This window comes from Macaca fascicularis, chromosome 2 (assembly GCF_037993035.2).
Source record: "Macaca fascicularis isolate 582-1 chromosome 2, T2T-MFA8v1.1".
Classification (NCBI taxonomy): domain Eukaryota; kingdom Metazoa; phylum Chordata; class Mammalia; order Primates; family Cercopithecidae; genus Macaca; species Macaca fascicularis.
In genome coordinates, this window is record NC_088376.1 from 173,660,731 (window position 1) to 173,670,492 (window position 9,762).

Sequence of the window (9,762 nt, forward strand, 5' to 3'; positions counted from 1 at the left end):
CACCCCTTTAATGCTTCCATTATATGTTCCCTATACACAATCGATCAAAGATCACATTCCCTTATTAGTGGAACAGGAAGGTTCTACACATAGCACAGTCTTCCCAATTCTTGTTTCTGCTTTCTCCCAGTCTTTTGTAATTTTTTTTGAAATGGGTTCTCACTGTGTTGCCCAGGCTGGAGTGCAGTGGCATGATCTCAGCTCACTATAACCTCCACCTCCTGGGCTCAAGCCATCCTCCAGCCTCAGCCTCCCAAGTATCTGGGACCACAGGCACACCAACATGCCCAGCTAATTTTTGTATTTTTGGTAGAGACGGGGTTTCCCCATGTTTCTCAGGCTTGTCTTGAACTCCTGAGCTCAAACGATTCAGTGCACCTAGTCATCTTTTGCAGTTTTTAACAGATGTATTATTTTTTCTGTTTCGTGGCTTGTCTTCTCTTTTTTTTTTTTTAATAATAAACTAATTCTGGCCAGGCGCGGTGGCTCACCCCTGTAATCCCATCACTTTGGAAGGCCAAAGCAGGAGGATCACTTGAGTCCAGGAGTTCAAGACCACACTAGGCAACACACTGAGACACTGTCTCTACGAAAAATTTTAAAAATTAAAAACATTAACCAGGCATGGTGGCACGCCCCTGTAATCCCAGCTACTCAGGAGGCTGAGGTGAGAGGATCATTTAAGCCTGGGAAGTCGAGGCTGCAGTGAACTGTGAGTACACCACTACACTCCAGCATGGATGACCCTGTCTCCAAAAAATAAATAAATAAAACTAATTTTAATTGCACTTTATATGACAAGTATTGTATCTTTAAGCCTACTAAATTTCTGATTTAAAAAAATTATTAAACAGTACTAAAAGCATAGTCATATTTGTTAAATTTCATATTGATAAGAACTGGTTTTGAATTCATATAAACATCTGCAGTTGGCCAGTGTAAACAAAGACGATAGACGATGGTAATGGACCTTAATTAAACAGCCATCACTGCAATCCCATACTATTCCTTCCACTTTACCTACTCTGCGGCTTTCAAACCAGGACAACAGATCATTGTGCTTCACTGGAGGCAGGTTTATTTTCTTTTTTCTTTTCTTTTTTTTTTTTTTTGAGTCGGTGTCTCGCTCTGTCACCCAGGCTGTAGTGCAGTAGTGCAATTCTGCTCTCTGCAGCCTCCGCCTCCTGGGTTCAAGCAATTCTCCTGGCTCAGCCTCCTGAGTAGCTGGGATTACAAGAGCCCGCTACCATGCTCAGCTAATTTTTGTATTTTTAGTGGAGACGGAGTTTCTCCACGTTGGCCAGGCTGGTCTCGAACTCCTGACCTCAAGTGATCCTCTGATCTCAGCCTTCCAAAGTGCTGGGATTACAGGCGTGAGCCACCACACCCAGCCCAATGTAGGCAGGTTTCTTATTTGAAATGGTCCATGTGGTCTAACATATCGTGGATGCTTCTTCCTTCCTAACCCATATGGGTTTCCATTGATATTTGTTCCTATAAGCCGCAATATTTGTTCCAAGAGACCTGATAGTGGCACTACACTAATTTCCAAAAGCCTAGGATCCTCAGGATGATGCTTTAGTACTAGAGCAAATTCATAATTAACCACAAAGGAATGCCAGTAATGCTACTTGTAATTTTTCTCTTCTGGTGCCCAACCAGGAATGTGTCCATGTTTCATCATGGACCAGATTCCTATTTAATTTTTCTGTTTCCTTTGCTGCTATCCAGCACTCTGGAGTAGCTTTGAAGTACTCCTCAACTTTCCAAGAAAATTCTTTGAAGTTTTCTTCTGAATGTAGAAAATTTTAAAATCTTTTAACAGGTTGTTTGTTAGGTTTTCTATCTAATCAAGCCCAAAGGTATCTCTGTAAGTAGCAACGTAACAACATGTTCCGTCCACTTTTTCTGTTGGAATTGCACTGTATATACCTCCATCTAATGCCTCATGACTTAGAGTTTTCGTTGCCAAAATGTTAAATGACTCATGTTGCCTTTCGGTGGAGGGTTCCATTTTCCCCTCCCTAGAAACACAAAGCATTTCCGCTCCTCGGAGCCGAGGGGCCTAGTGGTGAGCCCAGCAGGCGGTGCAAGAGGAGAGCGCATTTCTGAGCAGCGCCAAGCACAGGCGGGAAGAAAGCCCTGCGTAAGTAAGCCGGGGGCTCAGGCTGCTCACACCACGTGCCCAGTGAAAGCTGCAGCCCGCGCCCCCAAAACCTTACTTCCATTTTTTTTTTATTTCTAGACTTCTTCCTTCAGGATTATGATGAAAAGGGAGAGGAATATGGGAATAGAGGCCGGGCGCGGTGGCTCACGCCTGTAATCCCAACACTTTGGGAGGCCGAAGCGGCCAGATCACTTGAGGTCAGGAGTTCGAGACCAGCCTGGCCAATATGGCAAAACCCCATTGGGCATGGTGGCACACGACTGTAATCCCAGAATTTTGGGGGTTTGAGGCGGGCGGATCACTTGAGGCCAGGAGTTTGAGACCAGCCAGGCCAACATGGTGAAACCCCATCTCCATTAAAAATACAAAAATTAAGGCCGGGCGCGGTGGCTCAAGCGTGTAATCCCAGCACTTTGGGAGGCCGAGACGGGCGGATCATGAGGTCAGGAGATCGAGACTATCCTGGCTAACATGGTGAAACCCCATCTCTACTAAAAAATACAAAAAATTAGCCGGGCGAGGCAGCGGGCGCCTGTAGTCCCAGCTACTCGGGAGGCTGAGGCAGGAGAATGGCGTGAACTCGGGAGGCGGAGCTTGCAGTGAGCTGAGATCCGGCCACTGCACTCCAGCCTGGGCGACAGAGTGAGACTCCGTCTCAAAAAAAAAAAAAAAAATACAAAAATTAGTCAGGCATGCTGGTGGGCACCTGTAGTCCCAGCTACTGGTGAGGCTGAGGCAGGAGAATCGCTTGAATCCATGGAGGTAGAGATTGCAGTGAGCCGAGATTGCGCCATTGCACTCCAGCCTTGGTAACAAGAGTGAAATTCCATCAAAAAAAAAAAAAAATTAGTAGAGACAACTTATTTTATTGTCTAAGTCTTTCCTACCAGTACAGTGGACAGATTATGTAGTAAAGATGAACCAAACCCTAACTGTTTACTAGCTGGATAGCTGTGGGGAAGCTGTTTAACTTCTCTAAACCTCAGTTAACTCATCTTTTTAAAAATTAAGATTAAGATTTATATTGATTTAGGCCGGGTGCGGTGGCTCACGCCTGTAATCCCAGCACTTTGGGAGGCCAAGAGGGATGGATCACGAGGTCAGGAGATCGAGACCATCCTGGCTAACACAGTGAAACCCCGTCTCTACTAAAAGTACAAAAACTTAGCCGGGTGTGGTGGCAGGTGCCTGTAGTCCCAGCTACTCGGGAGGCTGAGGCAGGAGAATGGCCTGAACCTGGGAGATGGAGCTTGTAGTCAGCCGAGATTGTGCCACTGCACTCCAGCCTGGGCCACAGGCTGAGTCTCAAAAAAAAAAAAAAAAAAAAAAAAAAAAAAGATTTATATTGATTTACATTTAGATTTAGATTTAAGATTAGGATTCCTAAAGACTTTTCGTCATTGAACCTTTGTAACCACCTGCTGAAATATATATGATTATTAATTCCATTTTACAAGTAAGGAAACGGGTGAGAGGATAAGTGATCTGTCCAAAAGTCACTCAGCTGCCAAGTGGCAGAGCTGAGATTTGAACTGGCATATGGATCCTGAGTATAAATTTTTTATCACTCTGCTCTATTGTCTCACATACTTGTTGACTTAATATTAACTATTACTGCTTGGGAATTTAAGGTAGTGAACAGATTATAACTAAAATCATATTCTAAAGATGAACCTGGGCCACACACAGTGGCTCATGCCTGTAATCCCAGCATTTTGGGAGGCCGAGGCAGGCACATCACTTGAGGCCAGGAGTTCAAGGCCAGCCTGACCAACATGGCAAAATCCTATTTGTATTAAAAATATAAAAATCAGCCAAGCGCCGGGCGCGGTGGCTCACGCCTGTAATCCCAGCACTTTGGGAGGCCGAGGCGGGTGGATCACAAGGTCAGGAGATCGAGACCATGGTGAAACCCCGTCTCTACTAAAAATAGAAAAAATTAGCCGGGCGCGGTGGCGGGCGCCTGTAGTCCCAGCTACTCAGGAGGCTGAGGCAGGAGAATGGCGTGAACCCGGGAGGCGGAGCTTGCAGTGAGCCGAGATTGCGCCACTGCACTCCAGCCTGGGCGACAGACCGAGACTCTGTCTCAAAAAAAAAAAAAAAAAAATCAGCCAAGCGTGGTGATGTGCACCTGTAATCCCAGCTACTCAGGAGACTGAGGCACGAGAATCACTTGAACCAGGGAGGTAGAGATTGCAGTGAGCTAGGATCACCACTGCACTCCAGCCTGGGTGACAAAGCAAGACCTTGTCCCAAAAAAAAAAAAGTAAAGGCTATCCCAAATCCCCTAAAGTTTCCTTAAAAATAAATAAATAAATAAATAAATGATGCGCCTGTGCCTGTGTTTACATAGAAAGAAAACTAGTGGTTAGCCCTCATTGACAGAAAAAAATTGATTGAGGCCTGGTGCTGTGTCTCTCACCTGTAATTCCAGCACTTTGGGAGGCTGAGGCAGGTGGATCACCTGAGGTCAGGAGTTCGAGACCAGCCTGGCCAACCTGGTAAAACCCCGTCTCTACTAAAAATACAAAAATTAGCCAGCCACGGTGGCACATGCCTGTAATCCCAGCTACTTGGGAGGCTGAGCAGGAGAATCACTTGAGCCTGGGAGGCGGAGGTTGCAGTGAGCCGAGATTGTGCTATTGCACTCCAGCATGAGCGACAGAGGGAGACTCTGTCTCAAAAAAAAAGAAAAAAAATTGATTGATCGTTATGAGAGTAGTTAACTCATTGATTTATTCATTTAACAAATATTTGAGGGCTACAGAATAAATATCTAACTATGTATGAGACAAAATGTCATGGTTTTATCTCTGTACCTTTTTACACATTCTTCCCTTTACCTGGAATGTCAACACACACACGTACACATAAACACACATACACAAACACACACATGCACACACACATATACATACACATACGCACACGCATACACCCACACACCCCCTGCTCCACGATCTGGTCAGCGCCCCCACACTTTGTCCTCACTCTGGTAGAAAGCAGCTACTCCTCAATCTGTTCTGGGTTCCCATCTTCTGCACACGTCTTTGATTCCCCAGTTAAACTCACAGAGGAATAAAGGAACAAAGGAAGAACATTTAAAAAGGAGAATGAAAACAAAAAGAGATGCATGTGGAGAGGTGCCAAAGGAAAGAAACCAAAAACAGAATTTAAAAAGTAGAGAAGAAAACAGAGAATTAAAATAAAGAATGAAATAGATAAGACCAAGCAGCAGTTTAATAGTACTTTTTAACACATGAAGGACCTTCACCTGGAGAGTAATAATAGGCTTTTCTCCTTAGGGGATTATAAGGAAGGAAATCATTCTCAGTGAAAGTGGCAGAGACAGAGTCAGCGAGCTTTACTGGGTACTTACCATAGGCGGGGCATGATTTCTACTATCAAGGGGCTTACAATTTAATGGAAAAGACAGCTGTGCATAGAAAAAAATGACTAATAATCTATTTAATGGAACAGATTACAAGAGCAATGAATTCAGAGGAGAGGGAGATTTCTGAATTCATGAGCTGGGATAAAAAGAAAACACTTTACTGAATAGATAAAAATGGGAGTTGCTATCAATGAAAGACAGAATGGACTCGGGCAAAGAGAAGAACACGAGAGAATGGCACAAAACATGATTGGCAAGTCTGAAAAATGAATTTTCAGTAGCTCCTTACGAAACCCAATTTTTCCACTTGCCCACTACAACCTGCACCAGCCTAGGCAAATCTCTCCTCTCTAATTTTTTTTCTCCTCTTTCAGTTGGACAATTTTTTTTTTTTTTAGTTGTTTGAGACGAAGTCTTGCTGTGTTTCCCAGGCTAGAGTGCAGTGGCACCATCTCAGTTCAGTGCAATCTCCGCCTCCTGGAAACAGAAAAACATTTCACAAATTACCATAAATTGTCGTTAATATGTAGAAAAACTCATGCCTACAACCTTTCTAAAATAGAAATGACTTCAGCAGCTCTGTTTCGTTATGTTTTTTTTTGAGACAGTGTCTCGCTCTGTCACCCAGGCTGGAGTGCAGTGGTGTAATCTCAGTTCAGTGCAATCTCCATCTCCTGGGTTCAAGTGATTTTCCTGTCTCAGCCTCTGGAATAGCTGGGATTACAGGCTCCTGCCACCATGTCCAGCTAATTTTTGTAGTTTTAGTAGAGACATGGTTTTGCCATGTTGGCCAAGCCGGTCTCTAACTCCTGACCTCAGGTGATCTGCCTGCCTCGGCCTCCAGAAGTGCTGGGATTACAGGAGTGAGCCACCACACCCAGCCTCAGTTGGACAATTTTATCAACACTCTGTTTTGCTATCAATACACAAAAACAAAACTACTTCTGTTCTAGCTATGTTCTCATTTCTGTTCTTTTTCTTTCTTTTTTTTTTTTTTTTTTTCTCAGACGGAGACTCGCTCTGTTACCAGGCTGGAGTGCAGTGGAACGACCTTGGCTCACTGCAACGTCCACTTCCTGTGTTCAAGCAATTCTCCCGCCTCAGCCTCTCGAGTAGCTGGGACTACAGGTGTAAGCCACCATGCCCAGCTAATTTTTGTATTTTTAGTAGAGATGGGGTTTCACCATGTTGGCCAGGATGGTCTCAATCTCTTGACCTTGTGATCCGCCCCCCCCACCCTTCGGCCCCCCAAAGTGCTGGGATTACAGGCGTAAGCCACCGTGCCCAGCCTTCTTTTTTAAAAACACAGGAAAATTCTGGTTGGGGGCAGTGGCTTGCGCCTATAATCCCAGCACTTTGGGAGGTCAAGGCAGGCAGATCACAAGGTCAGCAGTTCAAGACCAGCCTGGTCAATATGGTGAAACCCCGTCTCTACTAAAAATACAAAAACAATTAGTTGGGCGTAGTAGCAGTTTTTTGTAGTCCCAGCTACTCGGGAGGCTGAGGCAGGAGAATCGCTTGAACCCAGGAGGCGGAGGTTGCGGTGAGCCGAGATCGTGTCATTGCACTCCAGCCTGGGTGACAGAGCGAGACTCTGTCTTCAGAAAAAATAAAAATAAAATAAATAAACAAATACAAAACAGGAAAATTCTTTGAAATAATTATCTATACTCCCAGTCTGCTATTCCTCCCCTAGAATTCTCTTTAGATCCCACTACAATCAGGCCAGCCCCACGGCAAACACCAAACTGCACCTATCAGGTCTTCAGTAACATCCATATGGCTAAATTCACTCGTTAATCCTCAGCCATCATATTTGACCTCTTCGAAGCATTTGACTAACCTGATGCCTCTCCCCTTCTTGAAATGCTTTCTGTCCTAGCTTTCAGGATACCTAACTCCTTTGGTTTTTTGGTTTTTTTCTGATGTTTTGTTTTGTTTTGTTTTGTTTTGAGAGAAGGTCTCACACTGTCTCCCAGGCTCGAGTACAAGGGCTGGATCATGGCTCACTGCAGCCTTGAACTCACGTGCTTTATCAATCCTCCCATCTCAGCCTCCCAGGTAGATGGGATTACAAGCACACACCATCTCACCTGGATAATGTTTTTGTATTTTCTGTAGAGATGGGGTTTCACCATGTGAATTTCATCAGTTCATGCCCAGAGTCATCTTAAACTCCAGAGCTCAAGCAATTCGCTAGCCTCAGCCTCCCAGAGTGCTGAGATTAGGGGTGTGAGCCACTGTGCCCGCCTCCTCCTTTGTCTTCACTCCTTTGGTGATCTCATGCTATCTCATGGCTTTAAATACCATCTACATGCATTCTTGTGCTTTTATTAAAAGGAAGATGTAAGTAAAATAAATTGGTCAAGATATTCCTAATATTTCCTCACATTCACAGGTTGGATTTTCTGAATTACTTTTCAACTCAGTATTACTGATGCCCAAGCTTTTCCACCAACTTTGTCCATTATACCATCAGAGCAAAAGAACACTGTGATCTCTGGGGACTTATCTCATCTCACTATGAAGTGTCAGTATAAGATTTCTAATCCACAACCAGGATTTATAGTCTTTCTCAAATGTTCCTGAAATGATCCATTGGTTGCAATGCTGAGGAGTTGCAGTTTCCCAGTCACTCCACCAGGAATAATAATGTGGGACTCTCGGCCAGGCGCGGTGGCTCACGCCTGTAATCCCAGCACTTTGGGAGGCCAAGGCAGGCGGATCACCTAAAGTTGGGAGTTTGAGACCAGCTTGACCAACATGGAGAAACCCTGTCTCTACTAAAAATACAAAAAAATTAGCAAAGCGTGATGGCACAGGTATGTAATCCCAGCTATTCGGGATGCTGAGGCAGAAGAATCACTTCAACCCAGGAGGCAGAGGTTGCAGTGAGCCGAGATTGCGCCATTGCACTCCAGCCTGGGCAACAACAGCGAAACAAGTCCTAACAATGTAGGACTCTCATACCTGGGCAACGGCAACTAGTCACATCTACCCAGCTGACAATTAACGTAAGATGCCCTAGACGGTAAGATCGTTCATATATGATGCCCTAGACACATCCCAATTTCAGAAATGTTAAATGTGTGTCTCAACACTGATAACATATGGTAATAAACATCACTTTTCTTCTCGTATGGATGCACCGAAACTTTCCCTGCAAAGTTCTGTGACACACAGAATCTTTTACTGCTCCATAGCATGGAAAGATTTGATTTGGAGCAACTAGTGTGGAGGCTGCTATCAGAGGTTAATAAAAGAAAACTGATAGAAGCTAGAGTCCTGCTCAGGCTGGGTCACATGCAGAGAAAATGTCGCAAAGAAGAGGGTATCCCTCTTCTGTGTCAATTTGGTTTTGCTTCACCGCTTGCAAATAAAGGATTTTGTGAGTTTTTCAGTTTGTTTTTTGTTTTGTTTTTTTTTTTGCTAGACTAAGTTGGGATAAATGACTTGGATAGAGAAACTTAAAGATTCACAGTTTAATACATTTGTGTTAAAAAAAAAAAAGAAGAAGAAGAAGAAGAAGAAAACTCACATTTGATATCAATATCTAACATTTATTGAGTTCCTTAGTTCTTATAACAGTTTATGAAATACAGTATAAAAGATAATTCTATAATCCTCAGGAAAAATTGTTGACTTTCAACCACAGCATGAAAAGAAGGAGCTTCCTGTTTAATAAGCCAATTCACAGTCTTAGAAATCCTATTAAAATAGCCGAATATTATGCTTGAATCTCTTAGACTCCTTTGGTACAAGACAAGGATTAGAAAGTTGGCTATAGATAAATGTTTTAGACTTGTGCATCATTAAATTTACTCCCAAATTTGAGATGGCTGGAGTTTCCCCCATGTAAGAAAACATTGTGATTTTTTTTTCTCTTCTAGCTTACAGCAATGTTAAAATAATAAAGAAAAAAAAAACTTAAATAAATTTATCCAAAAAATAAATGTCTCAGTATTCAGGGGAAGGGAAGAAACTAAAAGGGGTTAAGCATCAGCACTACACTAGGCTCTTGATGGGGATCATCTTATTTAATTCTCACCGCATATTTATGAGGTGAGGATTTTTGGAAACCAAGACTTGGGAAGCCAAAGTAAGATAATGAGGCTAGGCCAGGCGCGGTGGCTCACGCCTGTAATCCCAGCGCTTTGGGAGGCCAAGGTGGGCAGATCACCTGAGGTCAGGATTCAAGACC

At 43.6% G+C, this 9,762-nt stretch overlaps 1 pseudogene; it reads right to left on the minus strand.

The window, feature by feature from the left end:
• Positions 1 to 846: 846 nt before the first annotated feature.
• Positions 847 to 2,041, minus strand: LOC102115971 (RNA ligase 1 pseudogene; annotated as a pseudogene).
• Between the last annotated feature and the right edge of the window lie 7,721 nt (positions 2,042 to 9,762).